Source organism: Bufo bufo, chromosome 2 (genome assembly GCF_905171765.1).
Source record: "Bufo bufo chromosome 2, aBufBuf1.1, whole genome shotgun sequence".
NCBI classification, from domain to species: domain Eukaryota; kingdom Metazoa; phylum Chordata; class Amphibia; order Anura; family Bufonidae; genus Bufo; species Bufo bufo.
The window spans coordinates 402,728,374-402,755,552 of NC_053390.1; the positions used below are offsets into that span (position 1 = coordinate 402,728,374).

At 41.2% G+C, this 27,179-nt stretch overlaps 1 protein-coding gene across 1 annotated transcript in view; it reads left to right on the forward strand.

Moving 5' to 3' along the window:
* The first annotated feature begins 3,594 nt into the window (after positions 1–3,594).
* The window catches only part of LOC120989272 (lysophosphatidic acid receptor 1-B-like), a 160,567-nt gene continuing 136,982 nt past the window's right edge, over positions 3,595–27,179 (forward strand). Inside the window, 1 exon segment of the mRNA XM_040417264.1 lies at positions 3,595–4,053. The gene's annotated coding sequence lies outside the window, so the exon portion shown is untranslated.

A 27,179-nucleotide genomic window follows, 5' to 3' on the forward strand; every position in this document is an offset into this window, starting at 1 on the left:
CCAAAAGGAATCACAGCACCACGACCACGACGGCCCCTGCGGGGTGGCCTGCCTCTGCCTGTCATTTTTTTTTAGATTAGTGGTACTATGCGTGCAAGCTACTGTGACACCAGATATGAATGGCACTGTACACTGGCAGAAGTTGGCAGAGTAGACGCTGTAGGCCTGACACACACGCTTGCAGACAACTAACTGCTATTCAATCTATTAGAGTCAAAATTGTAGTTTTTTTTTTAATGTACACTACTGTTACACCAGATATGAGTTGCACTGGTGCGACACTGTGCCCTGGCAGGCCCTGAAACGCACACGTGTGAAGGAAAATGACTGCTATTATTTCAGTCCAAAAAGTGTTGTTTTTTTTAAATGCAAGCTATTGTGACACCAGATATGAGTGGTGGCACTGGCAGGCAACTGACACACACGCAAAAAATCAATCAATGTAAACCCCCCATGTATGTAACTGCATATCTCATCTATGACCATGTTTAACCGCTTAGTGACCACCCATATGCCTTTTTACAGCGGTCACGAAGGGGCCTTAGGCTGGGCCGATGCTTTTTCATGGAGGCTCAGTTTAAGCGTTGCATGGATCCCCCGGGGAGCGGGGACCCGGCACTTATGAGAGCCTCAGCCCTGTTCTAACAGCCCAGACCAGCAGTAGTGCCGAACCAGGCTGTTTAACACTTTACATGCCGCGGGCAATGGCACCCGCTGCATGTAAAGTGCTGACAGAGGGAGCGGACTCCCTTTGTCTCCCATCAGCACCCCGCAAATCGTGGGGTGCCGATGTGTGTGAAGGCTGGCTGGGGTCTATGAAGGTCCCAAGCCTGCCTTTATTAGTTTACAGCCTCTCTGGCGCAGCCTGCTGGTCAATGTCAGAACAGCACTGACATTAAAATGCAATGCACTATATGGATAATGCATTGCATTTTAATATCAATCAAAAAGCTGTCTATTATAGTCCCCTTGTGGAACTATTAAGTGGTAGAAAAACAACACATGTATTCAATTAAAAAAATCCCATAAAAAATTAAGCTTATTTTCTTTTCAATGAAAATTTTTTTTTTTTTTAAATCTCCCCCATATGTTTGGTATTGCCGCCTCAGTAATGACCTGGACTACATAAATATCCCGTAAATTATCCCCTAATGTGAACGCCGTAAAAAATAAATAAATAAATGACAGAATTGCTCATTTATTCTTAGTTGCCACCGAAAAAACGCAATAGCAAGAGATCAAAAAGCGTAATTTACTCCAAAATAAAAAATTACAACGTGTCCCGCAAAAATCAAACCCTCACACTACTCCATAGAAAGAAAAATAAAAAAGTTATGGGTCTTGGGAAGCAGCAATGCAAAAACATTTTTTCTTTTTAAAAAAGCGGTTTTATTGCAAAAAAGTAGTAAAACTTTAAAAAAAAACCTATATACCGTATTTATCGGCGTATAACACGCACTGGCGTATAACACGCACCCTTCATTTTAAGGGAAATTTCAGGAAAAAAATTAAATTTCAAATTGTACTGCTATGGGGTGGGGGGATCTGTGGATGGAACTGTTATGGGGGGGATCTGTGGATGACACTGCTATATGTCATCCACAGATCCCCCTCATAACAGTGTCCATTTCAAATTGTACTGCTATGGGGTGGGGGGATCTGTGGATGGAACTGTTATGGGGGGGATCTGTGGATGACACTGCTATATGTCATCCACAGATCCCCCTCATAACAGTGTCCATTTCAAATTGTACTGCTATGGGGTGGGGGGATCTGTGGATGGAACTGTTATGGGGGGGATCTGTGGATGACACTGCTATATGTCATCCACAGATCCCCCTCATAACAGTGTCCCCCAATACACCGGGCCCCGCCGCTCACCGAAGTATTTATAAACGTGAATCCTTATCCTGTTAATAAGCTGCCCTCTCCCATGTTCCCATGTCCCCCCTGTATCCCCACAGCACTTACGATTCACACGCTTCCATAGCAGGCAGAGCGGACGGCAGCAGTAACGTCACTCACTGACGTCGCGCGTCTGCTCCGCCTGCTTCATTCATAAAGGGGGCGGAGCAGGCGCTCGACGTCAGTGAGTGACGTTACTGCTGCCGTCTGCTCTGCCTGCTATTGAAGCTTAAGTAAGTGCTATGGGGATACAGGGGGGACATGGGAACATGGGAGAGGGCAGCTTAATAACAGGATAAGGATTCACGTTTATAAATACTTTGGTGAGCGGCGGGGCCCGGTGTAAGAGTCCAGTGACTGCACCGGGCCCCGCCCCTAGTTACGGACTCCAGCCCCTCCTCTCTCCCGGCTCATACAGCGCAATGAATATCGGCGTATAACACGCATACATGATTTGCCCCCTATTTTCAGGGGGAAAAAGTGCGTGTTATACGCCGATAAATACGGTATATTTGGTATCACTGTAATCGTATTGACACAGAGATTAAAGATATGATGTTATTTTTACAGAAAAATAAATGCTGTAAAATTTATAATGTAAAAACGCAATGGCAGTATTGTTTTTTTTCCCATCTCTCTCCCAGAAAGAGTTAATAAAAGTTAAGTCATTAAAAACTACAACTTGTCCCACAAAAAACAAGCCCTCATGAAGCTATATAGACAGAAAAATAAATAAGTTATACCTTTTGGAAAGCAACTATGAAAAAGGTGAAAAAAAAACGCTTGGTCAGTAAGGCCCAAAACAGGCTGGTCACTAAGGGGTTAAAAAACATATTGTGGTCAGTTCGCAGTGTTCGCCAGCGAACACATGCGGGCTGCCATCTTTATTAAGGTAGACTCACCCGTCCGGCGATGCACAGGTAAGCCCTTACTTGTGCCTGTGCCGGGAGCCGGTCTGAAATCAAATGCGATCACCGGGAGCAGGCAGTTCCGAGAACAGCTGCCTGATTGTAAGTAGTAGGCTAGGTTCGCATCTGGGTTGGGAGCTCCGTTATAAGTCTCCATTGGAAATCCCATGAAACATGGTGCAGAATGCTATGCTATATCGTCTGGCAAACCTGACCCACCCCGTTATAGCCAATGGAGTTCGTTGGCCACCATTGGTATGAACTTATCTTCACTCTTCTAGCCTTATTTTGCATTGACTAACTGTAAAGAAAAGCATTTCAATTTGTATTTGTATATATTTTTGTTGACAGGTCCTATTCGTGACAATTTTCATCATTTCCGTTACGATTAGTATTTTTACAGCATCCATCAAGATTTTTTTTTTATTCTTCAAGTCAGCGATTAAAATAAAATTACTGGAAAGAACAATTAGATGAAAGCTGTGATATATTGTCCGGCAACCCAACAGTGAAAGATTGAAGGACATCTATCCACACAACAGATATCGCAGTCCAGAACTTCCAAGACTCATTGTGCGTTGTGGTTTTAAAAGTGCCTCCACTATTTGAAGAGCTCCTGGGCCAGAGTTAACAAATGTCAAGAGCCTGTTCATTCATAAGAGTTTCAAGAGCTGGAGGCAGTGCCTGGGAGTACACACAGGAAAACCAGCGGAGAGTGGGAGTGATATAGGTGGGACTGGCATTCAGAGTGAGAAGCATTCAGCACTCTGCTTTCCACACACCCCAGACATTACAGCTCAGTCTCTGTGCTCTCATCCCACACTCTTTAATCCCAGCCTTGAGGTTGGCAGCAAAGTCTCTACAGAACCTGGAGTGCAAGTGATTTCTTATGTGAAAATCAAGGAGAAACAAAGAAGAACGAAGCTGGGTCCCACCTTGTCTTTCACCCCTCCTGCCCAGATCCTTAATCACACTTGGCAGTGCTATTTCTTTTTGGTAGTGACCTAGAATTTGGAGAATCTACATTCCTTTTTTAAGTATTCTCTTCTTGTTCAGCTGCATGCTCTAAAATGCTGTTCCAAGTAGTTTGTGGATCTGTTTCGCAGTGACGGAATTGGGAGACAGTTTGTCTGGAGTGACTTAGAGAAAGGGAAAGAAGATCTGCTGAGGTTTTTCTCTCTGGCTCGAATCTTGGGTTGAAATATTGCAACGTGGATCTCTAAGCAGAGAGCTAAAACAGGTAAAGTCATTAACTGTTTATTAGTCTACAAGTCAATGCTAAAAGTCTTATTAGACATTATAAAATCTTATATGAGTTTGCTAACACTCGCAAATGTTGGCTTGTGAGCGTTTTGATGTTGACAGGCCCTTAATTATCTTATGGACTATTATGTCTGCATCTCATTAACACAGAGCACCAGTAAAATAGCGATGGTGTGGATCCATTACTACAACATGGCTGCTCAATATTCAATATCAGTAAAACTGCTTTGACTGTAAGGCGTTCTATATTCATATGTAAACTTGCAAAAATGGTTACTGTGCATGAAAAATCTGGGGCAATAGTGGAGTTAATGACTTTTGACCAAGATAAATGTTTACATTTTTTAAATCAAATTCAGTTGGTTGAAAAAAAAAAAAATGTTGGTACCAACAATGTAACACTGGTAATTATAGGTCATCATCTCAGTTAAAATATTTTTAGGTTTATGAACAGCTTCTGAATGTGGGCTGTTGGATCAACTGCTTCAATAAAGCGTCATGTAGCCAAGTGATGCTTCAGAGATTTCCTTCTCACTCATTCCACAGGTCCGCATGAATATTCCACCATTCTAAATCAGGATTTATAGTTCAGGAAGAATAGCCATAGCTCCTCCATGCAACTTATGTTATCAGGATATTCATGGTAAAAACAAGGCAATTCAATTGATCATGAACAGAAGTTAGCAAATATCAGAAAATTGTCTGTATTTATTCTCCAAGAGGATTATCCACCCACATCGTGAAGAATACCAATCCTAGCAAACTGTTTTCAGTAGTCTGGTACATACATTATTTTCTCCAAGAAGCAAATCAGTCCAACTCCCATGAATTGGATGAACTGACTCTCCCATCTATATAGAGCAGACCACATATGAGAACCTATCACCATGAAAATGTAATCCAATCTGCAGGCACTATGTTACAGAGCAGTAGGAGCTGAGCAGATTGCTATACAGTTTTATGGGAAAAGATTCAGTAAAACGTGTCATTTTTTTATTTCAATCATACGTCAGAATCAACCCTAATAAATTGGGCATACTGCCTGCTAGGGTTGATCATACTGAGTTAAATGGTCTCCGGCCTCATTTTGCAGAAACGTGCACTTTATTCAATATGCTAATTAGGTGTTCTAAGCACTGAGGGGAGGGCCTAGCCCCTTGGAGCACTGCTTCCCCACTGCCTTTCCCCCTTAGTTATTCTCCCCTCCCTTTGAGTGACAGGGCCAGGCATCCTTACTGTCTTCCTTCCCAGCGTATTCACTGGTGCATGCAGATCTCAGCAACAGGGAATGCTCTGGGATTACAGTGCCAAGCGGGAAGACTGGCTCGGCTCTTTAAAGGGGTTCTCCGGGAATAAAGAAAATACTTAAATATTACTTTATTATAAATATATTCCCAAATACCTTTCATTAGTTATAATGGCTCGTTTTGTCTAGGGAGCAATCACCAGGGGAAATAAAATTGCCGTCGTCCCTTTTAGCACACACAAAACCTGTCCTAATCACATAAAAGACAAGTTACTTCAGAGCACTGAGCTAAAGAGCTGCCTCATCCTCCTCTCTGCTCTGCTTGTCAGGGATTATGATCCTGAATGCAGCTGATAAAATCTTCAGTTGAATCTCTGTGGCAATGGAGTTCATGAGAAGACAGTCTCCATTACCACAGTCTGTCCTGTCCATCCTCTGTGTACTTCATGTCTCCTTATGAACTCCATTCTCACACAGATTCAGCTGAAGATATTACCAGCTGTATTTAGGATCATAATCCCTGGCAAGTAGAGCAGAGACAAGGATGAGGTGACTTTTTAGCTCAGTGTCCTGAAGTAACTTGTCCTCCTGTCCTTAAGATAGGTTTTGTGTGTACTAATAGGACGGTGGCCATTTTATTTCTCCTAATGATTGCTCCTTATACAAAATGCCTGCCATTATAAATGATGAAAGGTATTTGGGAATATATTTATAATAAAGTAATATTTAAGTATTTTAATTTTCTTAATTCAATCATAATCATATGTGTGTGATGAGCTGCTCCTGTTCTATAACACACTATTAGCAGATCAGACTTCAATATGGCAGGTTCTCACAAGCAAATTACATTTATCATGTAGAGAAAGTTAATACAAGGCACTTACTAATGTATTGTGATTCTCCATATTGCCTCCTTTGCTGGCTTCATGCATGTTACACTGCTCGTATCTAGAAGTTATGGCCACCCAGTAATCCAGCAGTGGTGGTCGTGCTTGCACAGTATAGAAAAAAGCACTGACCATGCAATCCTTTAGTGCACAAGCATAACCACTACTGATGGATTGCAGGGTGGTCATAACTATGGAAACGAGCAGTGTATAATGTGATGAAAAAATGAATCCAGCAAAGGAGGCAATATGGACAATAACAGTACATTAGTAAGTGCCTTGTATTAACTTCTTCTACATGATAAATGCTATTTGCCTTCATTATTAAGCTTTTACATTGCACCTAGCCAGCCAGTAATCAGAAATATCTTGCCTTAAGCTACTGGTTAGGTTTACTTGCTAAATCCAAAAAAGATGACCTTTCATCAGTATTTAAAGGGGTTGTCTGATCTGAGAAATTGGTGGCATAATGCTAGAATATGCTTCCAATGAACCTATCTCTAGAACAGGACCCACAAAGTGAACAAGAGCACGCCGTGCCAGTGCAGCCACCCTCCATTCACTTATATGGGAGTTCTAAAAATATCTGAGCACTGCTCTGCTCAGTGCCATAGAAGTGAATAGAGAGGTGGCCGTGCATGCGTGGTGTGCTTTCCATCCACTTATGTGAAACTTTAAAAAATAGCTGAGTGTGCTTTCGCCCACTAATGTCTCAGATGACACAACCCCTTTAAATGGGTTATCAGGTTTTATGATGAAGCTGGAAAACGCTGAAGATCTGCTTGTAATAAAGAAATGATCATCACTTAAAGGGGTTGTCTCACTACAGCAAATAGCATTTATCATGTAGAGGAAGTTAATACAAGGCACTTACTAATGTATTGTCATTGTCCATATTGTCTCCTTTGCTGGCTGGATTCATTTTTCCATCACATTATGCACTGTTCATTTCCTTGGTTACGACCACCCTACAATCCAGGATTGGTGGCCAGTGCTCTACCGATCCGGTTCTCCCAGCGTTGCCATCACATCGACAATACGTGACTTCTGCAGCCAATCACAAGCTTCAGCGATGCTCTAGTGAGGCTAGTGATTGGCTGCAATGGTCATGTGTTGTCAACGTGATGTCAATGCTGCAGCCGAGTAAACAGATCCTGGCTGGGAAAACCGTATCCGCAGAGCGGGAATAGCCAGGTAAGTAATGATCACTTTATTAATGCAAGCAGATCTCCTGTGTTGTCCAGTTTCCTTCAGAAAACAGACATTAAGGAGAGTCTTCTCTGCAAATGCAACTTCAAGGTTTCTTATCCTGGGCTGTAATTCAGTGCTAATACGTTCAGTGTGCTGGCTTTGATGTCGTGTGGTCTTTGATGTCTGCTGCATCTTGAACAATTTTATTTGCGTCTCTCCGCAGTTTGAATAGAGAGCCTCACGCTTCACCACACGCTCATTGCTTGAGCTTTGTAGTGGTTGTCTGTTTCCCACTATGCTTAACCATCTCCCCCCAGATGTGTGCCGAGAGGCTGCGGCGTATTACTACTAGTGCCACCTACTTGTCATTCCAAAACCCAGCAGCTACTACTTCCTGCTACTAATTTGAATAGCTTTGTTAGATTAGTGCATTGATAGTGAATGCATTATATTGTTTGCATTATATAAGGTCTAATGGAAGACTAAATACAACAGGTTTTACTTAATATATAGTAACATGACCTATTGTTTAAATCAAGTTTTTATATTAAACATATTTTTAAATAATTGTTGGTGGTTATTTTACATTTTTAAATATCGTTTTAATAATAATAATCTTAAAATCCTGCAGTTTTTGCACTGGTCATTAAGCCTAATAATAGGCACAATATCTTGGTTTGTCCAGATCACTTTTCATCATTATTATCTACAGACAGGATTACAATGACAGATAACACTTCTATATATAGATAACACAGGATGCACCATTTACAATAGGTAATTTTCAAGGCTTATCTACTACTTCCTTATAAAATGACCTCTGCACAGGTCACAGAGCATAGAAGTCAATAGGACTCCCCTCGAGACTACTAAGTCTATGGCCCCTGGGGGCTGCTGTAAAACATATATATATATGTATATATATATAAATGTTGTTAAAGGGAACCTGTCACCAGGATTTTGGGTATAGAGCTGAGGACATGGGTTGCTAGATGGCCGCTAGCACATACACAATACCCAGTCCCCATAGCTCTGTGTGCTTTTATTGTTTAAAAAATCCAATTTGATACATATGCTAGCGGCCATCTAGCAACCCATGTCCTCAGCTCAATACCCAAAATCCCAGTGACGGGTTCCCTTTAAGTACAGGTCAGGTAAGATGGCTGCCCCCATAATTAAGTTCAGGAAACAGAATAAAAAAATCTGGAAAAAAAATAAAAACAAATTAGAAAAAAGATATGTGTCGCTATTAGGAATTAACTAGCAGAAAAAATGATGAGTGACATAGTCCCTTTAAATTCATAGCAAATTCACGACAAACTATTTAGTGTTTTTGTTCTTTCCCTTTTTATTAGTAAAACTGTTGAATTAGTTCTTAAGTGGCATAAACCGTGTCAACAAGCAGCGAGAATGCATGACAAGTCTTGTAAACTATTCAAGGGGTTATCTCACAAATGTGAAAGTCTGTTTTACTCAGTTATCTGCTTATCTAGAGGAAGACCCCTTTCTGTGAGTGGGCAGCAGATCTCCACCTGAGACAATCATGTACCTACATCTCCCAGGATGCAGCGCAGCTCTTGGTACCCCCTTCTTCCCTTGCATAGAAAATAGTCCCTCACATATAGCCCTAGAGATACATATGGTATGTAATGTGCCCACAATTACCTTCTCCGCTGTCTAGAGAGAGATATAGCTATATATCTCTATGAATTTAGTAGTGGGGATGTATATTACCTCCTTCACTATGAGATCACTATGCTAGCAGTGAGGGGAGCAGGAAAGCAGGGAAGCTACTGAGCATGTTAGTCCACCACTGAATGCAGGAGAAGGTGGACCAGAAGGATAAACAGCAGGGGGCGCTACGAGGCAGGAAAATGTAATGTACTTAAAAAATCATACAATATTTTCTTGCATGTATATTGCAGAAAGGGTCTATTTACACGTCCATAGTGCATTGCAGATCCGCAAACTGCGGATCCGCAATACACCCGGCCGGCACCACCATAGAAATGCCTATTCTTGTCCGCAATTGCAGACAAGAATAGGACATGCTTTATTTTTTTCTGGAGCTGCGGACCGGAAGATCGTCAGCGCTCTACGGAAATGCAGATGCGAACGGCACACTGTGTGTTGTCCGCATCCATTCCGTTCCCATGGAGAATGAATGGGACCGCATCCGTTCCGCAAATTGCCCATTATTACGGACGTGTGAATGGAGCCTAATATTTCATTTGTAATGCCCTATTCATTGCCCCATTCTTTTTTTCTGAAATAATCTAAGAATAATCTGTTATTACATATACTCACCTAAAGAATTATTAGGAACACCATGCTAATACGGTGTTGGACCCCCTTTTGCCTTCAGAACTGCCTTAATTCTACGTGGCATTGATTCAACAAGGTGCTGATAGCATTCTTTAGAAATGTTGGCCCATATTGATAGGATAGCATCTTGCAGTTGATGGAGATTTGAGGGATGCACATCCAGGGCACGAAGCTCCCATTCCACCACATCCCAAAGATGCTCTATTGGGTTGAGATCTGTGACTGTGGGGGCCATTTTAGTACAGTGAACTCATTGTCATGTTCAAGAAACCAATTTGAAATGATTCGAGCTTTGTGACATGGTGCATTATCCTGCTGGAAGTAGCCATCAGAGGATGGATACATGTTCTCATTCTGTTTACGCCAAATTCGGACTCTACCATTTGAATGTCTCAACAGAAATCGAGACTCATCAGACCAGGCAACATTTTTCCAGTCTTCAACAGTCCAATTTTGGTGAGCTCGTGCAAATTGTAGCCTCTTTTTCCTATTTGTAGTGGAGATGAGTGGTACCCGGTGTGGTCTTCTGCTGTTGTAGCCCATCCGCCTCAAGGTTGTGCATGTTGTGGCTTCACAAATGCTTTGCTGCATACCTCGGTTGTAACGAGTGGTTATTTCAGTCAACGTTGCTCTTCTATCAGCTTGAATCAGTCGGCCCCATTCTCCTCTGACCTCTAGCCACAAGACATTTTTGCCCACAGGACTGCCGCATACTGGATGTTTTTCCCTTTTCACACCATTCTTTGTAAACCCTAGAAATGGTTGTGCGTGAAAATCCCAGTAACTGAACAGATTGTGAAATACTCAGACCGGCCCGTCTGGCACCAACAACCATGCCATGCTCAAAATTGCTTAAATCACCTTTCTTTCCCATTCTGACATTCAGTTTGGAGTTCAGGAGATTGTTTTGACCAGGACCACCCCCCTAAATGCATTGAAGCAACTGCCATGTGATTGGTTGACTAGATAATTGCATTAATGAGAAATAGAACAGGTGTTCCTAATAATTCTTTAGGTGAGTGTATATGATCAGCATTGCCTTTTTATTTTTAAAGAGGTTGTCTCATCAAAGAGAGCCAATGTAGTCTTCAGCTGATGCTGCGTGCCTGTTTGGTGAGACCTAGGACAATCAGTGTATTTTAACAGGGGAAGTGGTGGTTTTCTATAGTGTCCATGATGAACGCTCTTTCTAATAGGATCTATTGAAAATGGTACTTATTTATGACTGCAGTGGATGAAGTCCTAACGGTCTCTGTGTGTCTCCATCTCTAACATTAGTCTTTGGAAGAGGCTGCAAGGTGACTATCATTGGCCGATGAGATATCTGATCACGCATCCTCTTGTATGTTATGGACTGTTCATTTCATTGCAATTGCTGTCCCTCAATGATGCAATAAGTGTAACACATCTATAGACCATCTATGGACTGTATTACTGTTTGTGTTATTAACTATAGATTGTAGTGTTCCAGTCTCCGGTGCACTTTATGTTTTATTGTCTAGCATCAAAGCATGACCTGTTGCTCTTGAACTTTGCCTCCTCTTCCTAACTACAATGTCACTTTCTCAGACAGCGATATCCTGTAGCCTGTGTGCAAGGTTTAAGGTCAAGCAGGCACAAGCTTCTTATAGCCTGAAGCATCTACAATCAATTCACCTTCTGTAGGGTCTTACAGGCATTAAAGTGTCTTTCCTGGTTCACACTTCACTTTTTCAACGTCGTGTTCATGGCGTAGTTCCAGTCAAGTTGTGTCAGGAAAATACCTACAATATTCCCCAACACGTGAGCTTATTTATCCACCTAAGGCTCATGCACATGATCATGGTTTTGGTCCACATTTTTTGCGGATCGGAAGCGGGTCACAATCTCAATGGGGCCACAAAAGATGAGGACAGCACACCCGTGACTTTAGATCAGCAGACCAAAATGTGACATGCTTATGAAGAAGGCACTACCTTTAAGGGTACTTTCACACTAGCATTGTTTGGATCCGGCAGGCAGTTCCGGCAACCATATGCAAACGGAAATCAGTTTTTTCCAGATCCGTTAGACGGAGTCGGTGAAATACCGGATCCTTCTCATCCTGAATAATGGGTCTGGTATTTCATTTTTTTTCAAAGATCAAAAGGGAAAATACGTCCTCCTGTGTCCCAGCGCAGACCTGAAAACCGTATCCAGCAATGCGGCAATTTCTGGAACACTTGGCATTAATACATCTCTATTGAAATTAATGCCGGATCCAGCAAGTGAGGTAGTGTTGCGGGATTTCGGCCGGAAAAAATACTGTACAAGGGACGGAACGGAAGACATCCTGATGCATACTGAATGGATTGCTTTCAATTCAGAATGCATTAGGACAAAACTGATGCGTTTTTTTCCGGTATTGAGACCCTTCACCGGATTTCAATACCGGAAAAGAATAACGCTTGTGTGAAAGTACCCTTAATATATTTGGTGCAATTTACTCCAAGGTACAACCATGTGGGGTTAACAATCACCCATTAGTGAGCCCTACGCTTTCTACGGTTCAACAATTCTGGAGAGCTTTTATTTATTTGAGCTATTTCAGAAATAAGAAAAAAAGTATATTATTATCTGTGAATATCTCATTTTGCTATGTTTAGGGCAATGCATTACCAAATGTCTGATAATCAATGAAATGATGAATAAAGATATCTAGTAAATGACATCAGTAAAATCTTATTATAAACATCTTCTACAAGTTGAAGGCCTTGAAAAGAAAGATCGGTTCCTTATGAAGCAAGTATCACGTTTCCAAATGCTCACAGTTCCCATCCAGACTTCCTCAGTCCTTCCTAGCCAGAGTTCTTGCCCGAGGACATTTTAAGCAGTTTTGTTTTAAAACGATAATAATATGGTCTGTTTCTTATTCTATGCCTTTTTTTTTTTTTTCCTTTCCAGATGTTCTAGTTTTCACAATGAAACATCAGACTCATTAATTAGTATTTAAATTGCGGAAAACATTGTCTGCAATTGTTAAATATATTTCCATTTCTACATCTTTCTAAGTAGCAATAAGTAGGTTGTCAATGTTACATTTTTCCTCAGCAATCTGCAGGAAGGCTGGTAAAATAATTTAAAAAAGAAAAAATATATATTATACCGCTGAGGGCAGTGATTGGCTGTAGAAGTTCGGGACCTCACTGCTGCAGCAAAAACCTTACATTGTGGATTAAGTAGCAGTGCTGTATCAGTGGGGGCTTGAGAAGGTTACATTTTCTTTTTATTATTTAACAATTTTTTATACTTTAGACAACACCACTAAATTATATTCATGAAGTTTAGATTAAGGCTGGTATTAGACCAGCAGATGAGGCTGACCATTGTCGTGAAGGAAGCGTTCCTTCCCGACAGTCGTCTATTAGTCAGTGAAGGAGACCGCTGCAATTACATTTAGCGATCACCTCTACAGTATAGGGAGGAGTGATCGCTAATGCCATCATTCATCCCCATACAAAATCATTATTTTCCGGCAACAGACTGGTATTACAAAGCACATTCTGCCGCTGGCAAACGATGATTTTTCAGCATGCAAATGGTAATCGGCAGCACTATTACACAGGCAGATCATCGCTAACGAGCGTCCCTACGAACGCTTGCTAGAGATGATCTGCCTGACTATCTGCAGGTGTGATACAGCCATTAGCTCCAAATAATCATAGTGCTGTATTTCCTGGAAATATAATTTTGAGAAGGCATAGAAAAAATTTATGTTAGGTCTTATGCACATGGCATATTATGGCTCTGTACAAGCTCAGAGTCATCAAGACCTGTAATATGGTGCCCAAATACATCTACAGGCTTTACTGTATGTCAATATGGCTCCAACATTTACAGATTTTTTTTTTATGACAGAATGGAATCCAATTGAAAAGAAAATTGTATGACAGGTTTCATTGGATGGCGTATTAAGCTGGATTCTCATGTAGTTTTTGATGCAGTCTTTAGTACAGGTTTTTATTAAAAAACACAAGCAGATACAAGAGAGAGAACAAGTTTTTTATATGTTTTATTCCTCTTGGGTAGATTCCTGTCTTTGGCTTAAAAATTGCACCAAAAACAATGTGTTAATTGACCCCCATCAGCCGAACCTGAAAAGGAAAGAGGACTTACCTTCTTCCCAGTACTGGTTTCTTCTCCTCCAGGCCTGTGATGCTCTGCTGAACTCCCTCAATGTCAACATCTGGTATAACATCACTGCAGCCAATCACTAGTGGCGGCGATGACCGGCTCCCCTTATGTTATGAAAAACGCAAGGGGATCTGGTCTCCGCTGTGGCCAGTGATTGGCTAAGATGATGTCAAGCCAGATGTTGACATCAAGGGAGCCCAGCGAAGCATCAAAGGCCTGAAGGAGAAAGAGCAGGAAGCCGGCGCTGGGAAGCAGGTCAGTCATCTTTCTTTACAGGTCTAGCCAAGTAAGTGTGTGTGTGGGGGGGGGGGGGCTAAAACCCCGCCCATTCTTGCACAACCCCTTTAAGGTATTCTTGTTACGTTGTGTCTAATATGTCTGCTTATTGCCAGCCACTGGTGAGTGTTATTGAAGCTTTGTTTTGTTAAAATTAATAGGATGCCTCTGAAATGTTCTGCACCATCGCTACTAAGTAGCTAGCGTGCAGGTAGACAGCCCGATGTCAACAATGAAGAAGTTGCAGGGCTCGTACATGTGCCGTTTCCCCTTTAAACAGCTGATGTTGTGTGTGCCAAGAGAAAGAGCCCCCACCAATCAGATATTGATGGCCTATCCTACGGATTGGCCATCAATATTCTGATCCCCTTTTCAATATATCAGCATGAAGTACAAGCTGAGGACTATAAGGAACCATGCAAGTATCAGAATAATAGAGCAATTTGATATGCCAATGCTGAACAGTTTACATATAAGCCTCATTGTTACATTTAAATAGAAAATAATGTCCCGGGGTAAAAGTGAGGAGCTTAGAAAGAAGGCCAAAATATACAACTTGTAATTACCAATTCTTTTCTCTCAACAACATCTGTATTTTTTTTTACAAACAGGTTTCAACCATTATCCATGTTAATTTATGACAGGCCTTTGCCAAATGTAGGTGCAAAGTCTACTGAAAGCCTGTGCCTTAAAGAGTCCATTGTTTAGCTGCATTATTAGGTTTTGTCCTAACGTTCTTGGTGTTATTACTGCTGACACTTGGTATATGAATACATTGCAGAAGGTTTGGGAAAAAGTTACAACATGTAATATACAAAACATGATTTCTTGGCAGTATAATCTCAAGAAATGAAGCCCACTCATTAAACATGTAAAGAGATTCTATACTTATTGTACATCAGAGGGCGAACATTTGCTATCTGCTGCAGTTTTGCCGTTTGCATGCCACAGATCCATCCATGTGCAGACAACTACAGGTGAAACTCGAAAAATTTTAATATCGTGCAAAGTTTATTTATTTCAGTAATGCAACTTAAAAGGTGAAACTAACATATGAGAGACTCATTACATGCAAAGCGAGATATTTCAAGCCTTTATTTGTTATAATTTGGATGATTATGGCTTATAGCTAAATGAAACCCCAAAGTCACAATTTTGAGGTACCCTTTGCTCAGGGGATATGGATTAATTAGCTGACTAGAGGGTGACACTTTGAGCCTCGAATATTGAACCTTTTCACAAAATTCTAATTTTAAGCTGCATTAATGCAATTCCTATCTAATTTTTCGAGTTTCACCTGTATTGTGGTTTCGACATGTAAACCACACATGGCAATTTTTGTCATGTATTTCGGTGCAGAACAACATGCTGAAATCCACATAGAAAAAAACATTGTATGAACACTTTCTAAGAGATTCTTTACAGTAGGTGGGTTTCTTCAATGAGAACCTGTTCAATCACCCCTGCTTCCTTCTCCAGAGCTGCATCCTCCAGCTAACCAGTGCTAGCTCTATACTGAAAAAGGGGAAAAAAACCAAAACAGCCTTCTACAGAGGGATGACTTTTCCTTTTGAAGGAGCCTCAGGTTTGGCTGATATGAGATAATTTAGTTCCTTCTCAAGGAAATCTAATTTGCATACTTTTTTGTCATGGAGCATAACCTATAAGTAAATCCCTTCAATGCAAATCAGTAGACCTTACAGTATATGTACAGCTAAAATGCAGTGTATAACACATGGTCATACACACTACCATATGGATACACAAATGCTTGTTTTCAGCCTCAATGTTGACATACAGCATAATACATGATGAATCTGGAATACAGTCAGAGCTGGTTTATGAGATCTCTGTGTCTAAAGAATTTGACATACCATCTATGTATAAAGATATACTACATATCATCATCAAACAATCTCCATAGACAAATATTAGCAGAATGGCACCTGTTCAACAAGTCATGCTTTTCAAATTATGGGTTTAGCCAGCTAATTCTAGAGAAGGAAAATTTACAGATGTAGAGAAGACATCATAACTGTTACACCATTATTTATTTTGCTCACTTATAGCGCTGACATATAACACAGCGCTTTACAGACATTATAATCACAAGCTGTCATGGGTTAATCACACGCAGTGTTGGATAAAACTGGAGTACAAAGAGGAAACCCACACAAACAAAGGGAGAACCTACAAACTCCATGCAGATGTTGTCCTTGGTCGGATTCAAACCCAGGACCCCAGCGCTACAAGGCACCAGTGCTAACCACTGAGCCCCACGGCTCAGTTTTTAGCACTGGTGCCTTACAGTAATAATATGGTTTGGAATCTCAAATTTGCATCAAGCGTTTTTCAAGCGTTTTTGTTGCGGTTTGAAAACGCTTGAAAAACGCTTGATGCAAATTTGAGATTCCAAACCAGATTTTGTGGTTTACATGTGATGGTATAAAAGGGGAGGATATTCTAACAGGGATATAGCTACTGAGGAAGAGGACGGAAGTCTTCGAAACGCGTTTAGCGTTATATCCCTGTCTACAGCAACATCCTGGATATCCAATAGATTTGGAATAATCTTCATAAGTGGAGCGCTCCACTTGCTCATCTTATCAAAAGCACCAATTCTTAGGTGTATTGGAAGTAAGCCGCTTAGCTGCCAAGTCTCGCGATATCTCTGGGAAACCACATGTGACGTACTCAAACCAGAGAGCGAGGACGCCAAGAACAAGCGGTGGAACGAGCGGTCATACCGGACGGCCGTGGACGCGAAAGACGTACCTATAGGGGTAAGCTTCATCACCCTGATATAGAGTCTATAATACACTGTTGAAGGCCGCATTATAAGTCGGCGAAGATATATAAGACGATTGAAGATATAATCATATAGAGGGATATTTTTAACCAGCATTTGCAGGGACTGCAGAGTGCAGTTCGTTTGGGACTCAGAGCCAAGTGTATCATCATACTGTGGACATTTAAATCTAATACAAATGGACTTGGCTACTATTACTATTTCTATTCACATTTTATGAGATAGTATCTCCAATATGCCCTTACAGGATACACACTGCAACTGAGAGTGTTAGACTATACCTATGTCATCTTAAGCGTTTTTAGTTGATATTACCAGAGCATTTTTACTGTATTGTATTTTATTGTATTTTATCTTTTTAGGGGGATTTTAGAATATGTTGTTATAGATTATACAATCTTCTGTGACCACTCCACTGTGAGCGGTTAGGTGTTTAATAAATTACTGTTCGATGTGTACCACGTAGCGAGTGCCAGTCGTTTTTCCATTTTATTCACTTTGCATTTCCGGACTGCTTTGAGTGAGCAGTCCTTCGACTAGAGCACCCTTACCTCACTGAGGAAGGTGGTGAGCTATCCACTAATCTTTTTACTCGTAAAATAAAAGTAGTAATACTCACCTTACTACCGGCTACAGCACTGATGTGACAATGACAATTCTGAGGTCACTGCTGTGGCCAGTGATGGCCCACAAAGTTCGACCCATCTGTATTGCTTCCTTCCTGACAGTCTGCTAGATTGTCATCCCGTGTAAAGGGACCATTGGGCATGTTGGATGTCAACTTATCTAGAACTATTGTTTCCCTAGCACCAGAGGTACCTGGCAGTAAGCTCCCCATTGGGAGAACAGACATGGTCAATGATTCAGATTGTGCAAGACAGGGCATCCGGATTGATAGGTGTCCGACAACAGAGATAACTATAACACAGAGTTAATTAAAAAGAACAACGCAGAGTACACGTGACCAATACGATATCCTGGTGTCCAGACAGGATACGCAAAAGCTACAGCTTTAAATATGAGAAACAATACTAATTTATTTGGTCAGTATATGCATGTGTCTGCTGTCAGATAATGGAGCCGTTAGCCTGATTAGCAATATATAAATGTTGTAGCTTTACAGTGGATTCGGGGAGAATGAATGAACCATGAAAATTGGAAGAGGGCGAAAATCCCCTAAGGAATTCTAAACACAGTCACGGTTAATTACATCAATTTAGATCTAGTAAGTATAGATGTTTCTAATAGCAATCGTCACAAAGGAGAACATTTCCTACTAGCTCCAGGGCACGTCTGTTCATTTGATCAAAAAAGAACTCAGCGGCTTGTGATTGTTGTAAGTGCTATTGATCAGCTTCGATGGTTTGCAGTAACTGATGACATTTACGCTGCACCTATCTGCACATTAAGCATTATACCACGTTTCATACTATTACCAGAAATGCTGTAACTCACAGCAGCCCTCTGTTTGACTTGTTTAGGACCATGCTAGAAATAATAAGTTTATTTAGTTTTGAAAATAGATGCCAGTCAGGTGAACTAATAACTATATATACATGTATTTGTAATGAAAACTTCTCTGTCTGTGCTCCTGAGATGTCTGCCTACATCCACCAGTTTTGGACATCTCGTTGACGCTGACAGTATGGGCTGGTGATAATTGCTCAGAGGTCCCGGCCACCCGGCCATTCATGGTGATCAGTTGTCCAACCAGTCCAAGAATGTGGTTGATTGGCCAGTCAGAAGGCTCGATCAGCAGTCTAATCAGAGGGAAGGTTAGTGCAGTCAATCGAAAAGCTTGGCTTTCTATATGAATTTGTTTGGTGCTCTTCCAGTGCTAATTATTCTGTCTTTGTTCTGATGTGCTTGATTGTTGGTTTGACTTCTGATTTCTGACAACTGGCTTCTCATTCAGTGGGGATGAAGCTCTGTATTTAGAGGAAGCGATCACCTCCACAGTATGAGATCTCTCGTCCTCTTACAGCTGCATTGTTTCTGGGCAGCAGAGTGCTGTTTAAACAGCATGATCTGCTGATCAATAACGGTAATCTACCTGCCTGCACAAACTACGGTTCCACCCAATGAGCAAAAGTTTTGCTTGTTCATCAGGTGAACGGCCAAATTATTAAGAATGAGCGTTCGTAGGAACGTTTGTCCTCAATATTCCTCCAAACAATTGGGCTGTGTAAACCTACCATTAGACTCATCTAACAAAAGTGGCCAGCACAAAGACTGACTCTGGAAGGAAAATGGAGGCAACAGTACAATTGCAATTTCGAAGGACAGTACAGAGACCTCTCCCATAATCTACTGTATTTACACCTATGAATGTAACTAACAGGATAGGAAGAAGGTATCTACACTAACATAGAATGGGATTCTTTACTGTAAGAGCAGTAAAACTAAGGAAGTGTCCGCTAGAGGAAGTTGTCTTGGTGAGTTCACTAAAAGAGGGATCTGGATGCATATCTTATCCTAAGTTATAGTTACTAGAATTCTGGAGACCCAGGGAGTTATTCTGATTGCCACATTTGAGTTGGGACATTTTTTTTTTACTTAAAATGAGAAAAATTGGCTTCTAAGGGATTTTGCTTTCTTCTGGATCAAGATTGCAAGATAATAGGTTGAACTGGATTGACATATGTCTGTGTTTCTATGTAGCAGAGTCGCCCCCAGGCTATAGTACTATCAGTGCATAGCTTTAGATATTTAGACTTAGGGTAAATTAACATTCGGCAGATTTTTTGTACATTATTCTGTACATGTTCCATGTATCAGAATGTGATGTATAAAACAACACCACTTTCACAGAAATTCCTGTATCATTTCAGAAAGTTTCCTAAAGAAACTATTTGATAAATTGCCAGGTTTGCCCTCTTTATCCAAAATCTGGCCTGGTAAAGACCTAAGGGCACATTTATTATGACCAGCGTTATAGACGCCGGTCTTAGTAAAGGCCCATAGCTGGCGGTGGATCTACCGAAGTTATGAAAAGGCGCAGGGCTCTCTATAACTTCGGCACATCCAGGGCTAATTCTAAATATAAGACCGCTTTTGAGCTGTAGACCATTTTCTATGCCTAAAACAGTAAATGATACATCCACAGTTTTAGACCTAGCTTGAGCGGGGGTAAAGTCGCAGAAAGCGGTACAACTAATCGTTGCGCCGCCATCTGCACCTGAAATACAGCTAATTTAGACGTATTTCAGATTAGTAAATGACCCCCATAGTTCACCATGCAGCAGAACTGCTGAGACACATACTGAAATAGAAGAATTTGAGTTGTGAATCAGTGGAACCTGTATCAACCAGAACAATGTGTTCATATGTAACTAGCACCATCTTCTTTTATAGTCTGGCCCTCTATCTATATAACTAAGGCCTCATGCACAGAACTGTGAACACATAACTTGTGCAATGGCAAGCACTGTCCCTATGATTCCGTAATAGCGAGCCACAAGCAATCCAAGTGTCCCCATATGGTATTATTGGTGGAGATTCATATGGCATCTCACAGAAAAAACCTCAGTATACCTCCACTATATTTCCATTTGCTGTGCGTTACAATTGTTCTCTGTAAGCAGCTGTATCATACTGGGGAGAAGCTTACTGTGATGTTCCTCAACGGGATTACTGAAAAAAAATATCTCACCCTATAACAGTGTGTTACTCCAAATGTCTCCAGTTTTGACAACTTGCAAAAACAGACTAATTTGTGAATGATTTTGGCCATAATATAACTTGGCTGTGGTCCGGCTGCAGATAATGTACACTCCTGCTCAATTTATAATATCTTGGGAGACAAAGAATGAAATACCCACGTGTGGATGTAATCAGCATATGAAGCACTACACTAACTCCTCCAACCTCGGCAGCAGGTAACGTGCTTTACTAAATGAATCATCCCGAGGGACGAAGAACCAATATTTGAGCAGCTAATAGAAACATTTACTTTTGTTTGCCTAACAGTTGCTTCTAATTATTTACGGTAGTCAAATTATAAGCCAAAAGTAGATAACAGTGATTTTAAGGCAAGCAGGGATGTCTTTTTTTCCCCAAAAAATATCACATTATTTTATTGCTTCAGAATTATAGAGTTAGAAATGTGCAATCCCTATAGAAATAAATACAGCATTATCTAGATTACAATTAATGGGATGTAATGTTGGACCTATTTAGGTGCTCACGAGCAGAAAATCTGTATAATTGTGCAATATGGTATATACACGTCAAGAGCAGATATGACGTTTAAGTACCAAATATCCTTATGTATGAGGTCACAAATGTTTACATTATTAGAGGATGGATGGACCATAGAATTAGTAATTGTTAGTTGTATGGTTTGCTAATACAATGAAACCTCTTTGAACCAAACTCTCAAATTTGCATAGAAAATGAAAGTTAAAGTGTCTAACAGAGTCAGCAAACATGTACAACACACAAGTAAACACAAATAATGATGAATGACCCCAAAATCATGTTATGTATGCTTGGCATCACATCACCACATCACACAGAACCAGGCCCAGAATAGGACTAATAAATCAGCTGTGATACTGTACACAAGTCTCCCCAGTCCATACACATAAGCATATGTGGCCCCTTTTCTTTTGCAGTCCCTATGATGATCACTTCCCTTACCAGTTCAATATGGCCCATCATTCCTGGTCTCCGGCATGTTACTCCTCTAATTTTTAGTCCCCATCATGGCACACCTCCTAAATCTTGGTCCCTACTATGGATCCCCTTTCATTCCTGGTCCCCACTGTGTCTCCCCTCTCATTCTTAGACCTTAGCATGGCTCCACCTGTCATAATTGGTCCAAAGTACATTTCTCCTTATCATTCCTGGTCCCCACAATGGCTTCTTGTCATATGCTTGGTCTCCATAATGGCTTTTCCTCTCATTCCTTGTCCCCAGTATTCCTTAACCCTGCCATGGCTCCTCCTCTGATAAATGGTTGGTTCCCACCATGGCTGCCCTGTCATTCCTGGTCCCTACCATACCTCCCCTCTCATTCCTAGTCATCAACATGGCTCACCTCTCATGTCTGGTCCACAGGATAGCTCCACTGTCACTCCTGGTATGCTGCATGGCAACCCTCTCATTCCTGTCCTCAGCCTGGTTTCCCTGTTCATTTTCATCTGTCACTGCTAACCTTACCACCTCAGTTGCAATCTGCAGGATCCCTTGTATAGCAATTGTACAGGATGTTCAGTGCAGCACTTTAAGATTGCATTATACTCTTCTCTGACAGTCTTCCCTAATGTTCCTTACATGTCTTCTGCTCACTCTGGTCTAAATGGTTGAGGCGTCACAGCCTAGACCTTTCATCCACACAATTTAAGTCCAATTGGTGGTCTTTTTTATTCCCACTAAAAAATTTGCTCAAAAAAGTCGTTGCATCTGGAGGAGATGTGCTTATGGAGTGGCAGCTTCCACATAGTATACTGGGTAGGAAAATCAGCTACAGAAAAAAATCAGTCTGTAAGGAAGGGAGGTCTTCTCAAAGGTGTGGTCTTTAAGAGTTTAAGGATATGTGGTCTTTGGGTTTAAGGACATGTGCATATGTAGCAGATAGGCTGCAGATTTGCTGTTGTGGATTTGCTTGCGTTAAATACTAATACTGTATGGAGCACATTACAATGGGCAGTATGGTGGCTCAGTGGTTAGCACTGTTCTTTTTACAGCTGGAGTTTTTTGCTCAAATCTGACCAAGGGCAATATCTGCATGGGGTTTGTAAGCTCTTCCTATGTTTGTGCAGGTTTCTCCTTGCTACTTTGGATTCCACACTAAACATATGGCTAGGTTGATTTGAATTTAGATTGTGAGTCCTAATGAGGATAGGGTCCAAAGCACTGCAAAATATGTTGGTGCTATATAATTAAGGGCTTTTGCACACCAGTGTGTTCCCAGTGCCCATACTGCGGACCGCATTGACTTGAATGGGTACGCAATCCTCAAGATATGGAGCGGAGGCACAGATCGGAAGTGCTTCTGTGAGATTTCAGTCCATGCCTTTGCACCACAAAAAAAATAGAACATGTTCTATTTTTTTGAGTTGCGGACCGTCTCTTGCAGATCGCAGACCCATTCAAGTCAATGGGTTCGCATCCACAAACGAGTGCACACGGACGGAAAATAATGGTCCGCAGAACGGTCCGCACGCTCATGTACATGAGCCCTAAAATAAATTCTGGTACCAGCAACGTGAATTTTAGCAAATGTCATCCACACTCTGGTGAAAAAAATCCACAGTGCAAATTTGCCTGTGGTGCAGATTTTAAATCTCCAGCAACGCACAGGGTGAAATCTACAGCAAAATCCGAGACAACTCCACGTGTAACTGATGTGCATTTGTCCTATATGGATGTACCCTAAGACAATGACACGGTGCCTTTAGGTTTGGAAGGTCAACAACAGTCCTAGCTGGTGTGGTAGGAAATGGTTATATAAAGGATGTTTTTACTAATATCATTTCCTGAAATTCCTGAAAACTCTCTTTATCTTTTCAAAAAAGGTGTATTTTCAGTTTCTGAATGAGACCCTCAGTATAAACATATTGTATTTACAGTAATGCATTTTGGCATGTGCCTCTTCAGAGTATGTCTTTCATTAGAACACCAAGTAGGGCATCTGAGTAGATACGGAATCTACTCACATACTTCAAAGTTTGGATTTCAATTAAAGGGTATGCCCCCATTGTCTGATGGACCCGCACCTACAATGAGAATGGAACGGGTAAAATGAACGGAGGGCGCACTGCGCATGCGCAGCCTCCCTCCATTCATTTCTATGGGGCCGCCAAAAATAGCCGAGCACTGGGTCGGCTATGTCCGTCTGCCCCATAGAAATGAATGGGAGCAGGAGCCGCTTGTGCGCGGTACGCTCCAATTTACTTCTATGGGAGCAGCACTTAGTGGTGGACGGACCCTGGGTCCTCCAGTCACAGCTCTACCTGCTCCGTTCTCGTTGTAGGTGTTGGTCCCAGAGGTAGGACCCGCACCTATCAGACAATAAGGGCATATCCTAGCGATATGCCCCCATTGTCTGTGATGGGAATACCCCTTTAAGTCTGAGGAGATGTAGTCAACTTTATTTGGTAATATGCTTCGGGTTCATTGTTAAACACTCTCCATTCCTGTGAATGGGTGTGCCAGAAAGTTAAAGAGAATATGTCATCAGAAAATGACCTATTGTTTAAATCACATTTTTATGTTTAACATATTTCAAAATATTTTTTTTTGCTATTATTTATTTTCCATGACATTATCTATATTTAAACAAAACCATAAAATCCTGCAGTTTTTGCACTGGCCACTAATAATAGGCGCCACTTCTTGGTCTGTATAGATCACTTTACTGCAGTTATATAATATTCTAAATCTGCCTGTAATGATAAGGAGATACCACCTCTGTGTATAGATAAGACAGGATCCACCATTTACAGAAGGCGATAGTCAGAGCTCATCTATTCTCTCCTTGTACAATGACCTCTGCACAGGTCACAGAGCATGCCTACAAAACCCTCCCATAGAAGTCAATGAGGTCCCCTCCTGACCATTGTGTCTATGGGCCATGGGGCTGCCATAAAGCAATTTTTAATGCTTTTTAAATGCTGTTAAGAACAGCTCAGGCAAGATGGCCACCCCCATATAGTAATGTTCAGAAAGCTAAATGTAAAAAAAAATCTGTAATCAGAAAATATAATCAGATTACAAAAAAATATATATGTCACTAGCTAGTTTTACCTGGCAAATAAAAATTTTGGTGACACATTTCCTTTAAGTGAAAGAAGAAGCAATAGATTTACATCCACATCTGAATGACTCATGATAATATTACTAAAGTCTTATTGTTATTGCCATAATAAGCAGACTCCTTCTTAAAATGTGTTGGACAAAACTTGCAAGTCTGTCTCCAAGATATAATTTATTATGTATGGTCGTCTTGAGTATCCTAACATTCAACAAGTTCACTTCCCCTGGGATATGCACTTTAGATGCTATCTTAGAGATACCTACATCCTACTGATTTCCAGTAGGAAGCATCAAACTTTAGAAACATTTCCTGTTGCTTTTAGTCTTCAAGTCATGAAATGGTATGAAGCGTAAAAGGGGTTTCCAGAAATAGGAAAAGGGTCTGCTGTTTTTCCAGAAACAGCTCTATGTCTGTACATGGTCTATGTCTGGTATTGCAGTTTTCCTAGTGATGGCCAACTACTTTTGGACAGTTTCACACAAGCGTGTTCGAGCTGGAAAATAGGGTCAATGTCAGGGCCGCAGTTACTGGATTCACTATGGCATGGTTGACCTGAAATCACTTCAACATATTGAATTCCGGGCACACTGTGGGTCTACTGTCCTGTGCTCACATGAAGCAGTGAATACGGAACAGTAGATCTGTGGTCAGGCTACATACAACTCACAGTATCAGAGATTACTATCATGCACAGTGAGTTTGTGTCAGCCAAGCCACGGTTAGTCCGGGAAATTCATCCGCCACATGGACTATATTCTCCTGACTGAGCTCACTCATAGGCCTCATGCACACAACCATATTTTGTATCTGTGTCTAATCCGCATTTTTTTGTTGCAGATTGCACAAGGACCCATTCATTTCTATGGGTTTACAAAACAGCACACGAATGTCATCCAAGTGTCCATTCCTTACATTATAGAACATATCCTATCCTTGTCCGTATTGCGAGCTCTATTGAATATTCATACTGGATCCCTTGTGCACATAGCTATAGGGAGTGCAGAGGTAGCAGTCACTACCGGGCCCAGGAGCCTGAGGGGGCCCAAAGACCCTTGTGCCACATAAGAAGACACCGGTATTATAGAAAGTGTATGCTGGTCAGGTTACATCTCTGGCTTGAGGAAAGGGCTTAGGTCAAGAATTTGGCATAGGGAGGAAGGGGGGAGCACACGTTTAAAGTTTTGCGTAAGGTAGCAAAAAGGCTATGTGCTTCCCTGCCCCGGGCCATAAAGCACTGAGGAAAGGGGGGCCCAAGCTGAAATCTTAACCCAGGGCCCATGAGCCTTTAGCTATGCCCCTGCTTGTGCACAAAAGGGTTAAGGCCTGTTTCACACTTATGTTGTTGTTTTCCGGTTTTGAGATTCGGCAGAAGATCTTAAAACCGAACAAAATGTGGTTTGTAACTATAGCATATTACTAAAATGTGTGCCTGTGAAATCGGATAGCAGAAGACTATAGACCTGGATACGATCTTCATAGTTGTATATGTGTGTACTTTTGTGTTTGTCTCTGCTACATGTATAGTTAAGCTTCATAAGTAAAGAATGTTTTTTTTTTATATAGATGCAGAGAGTTAATAATATAAATACGTTATTAAACAACGTGAACAGGTAGCAAGAAACTTTGTGATTGTTTTTGAGGTCAGTTATTGGTTTTATGGAGATAAGTAGATAATACTATTTAGTCACACAGGGTATTTCACATCACATGCTTCAGAACGGGACGTGCCCCCGAAATGTTTTCAGGCATGGGTACACTATAGTCTGTCTACCCCTGCAACTGTCTGAAAGGCCTATCTGAATGGACTTTTAATGGACACCGCTTTGGAACTGTCCATTGGACGTGTGTATAGAGCCTTACGCAGGTTGTCTAGACTTGCACCAGACTTATCACAGTGGCTGGATGATAAATCTGGTGCAGGGATAAGAACTTTCACTCACTCTATACCAGCTATTGGTACACCAGAATTATACCACAATTGTGGCAGGAAATGGTGCATCCCACGGCCCACCCTCTACCCCATGAAGCTCTGTCTACTTTCTGCTAAGCCTCACCCTTTTTGAGCTTGTCGGAGAAAAGTGTAGACACCCTAGATGCGTCAAATTGCACCATTTTGCTCTACTTATTTCTGATGCGGATACATTAGTAAATCTGGGCTTCAGTTTTCGCTTTACTACATCTTCCTCTTAATTGTCAGTAAATTCTGCTTTTCCCACAGACTAATAAGTAGACCCGCTGTGTTCATGCCAGCAAATCCCTCATCTATCTGCTCATAAATAATGGCCATTATCCTCTCCTAGGCATGTGTTAGATTTCAGTTCATGTCCTGCTTACAACTCTTTCAGCTAATTATGTTCTTGGGACATTGCCTACTTAAAACATTGGCATAAAGGAGCATACTTCTTACAAAGCATGGCTATTCCACACTTCAGTGACTTTATGCTAGGATACTGCA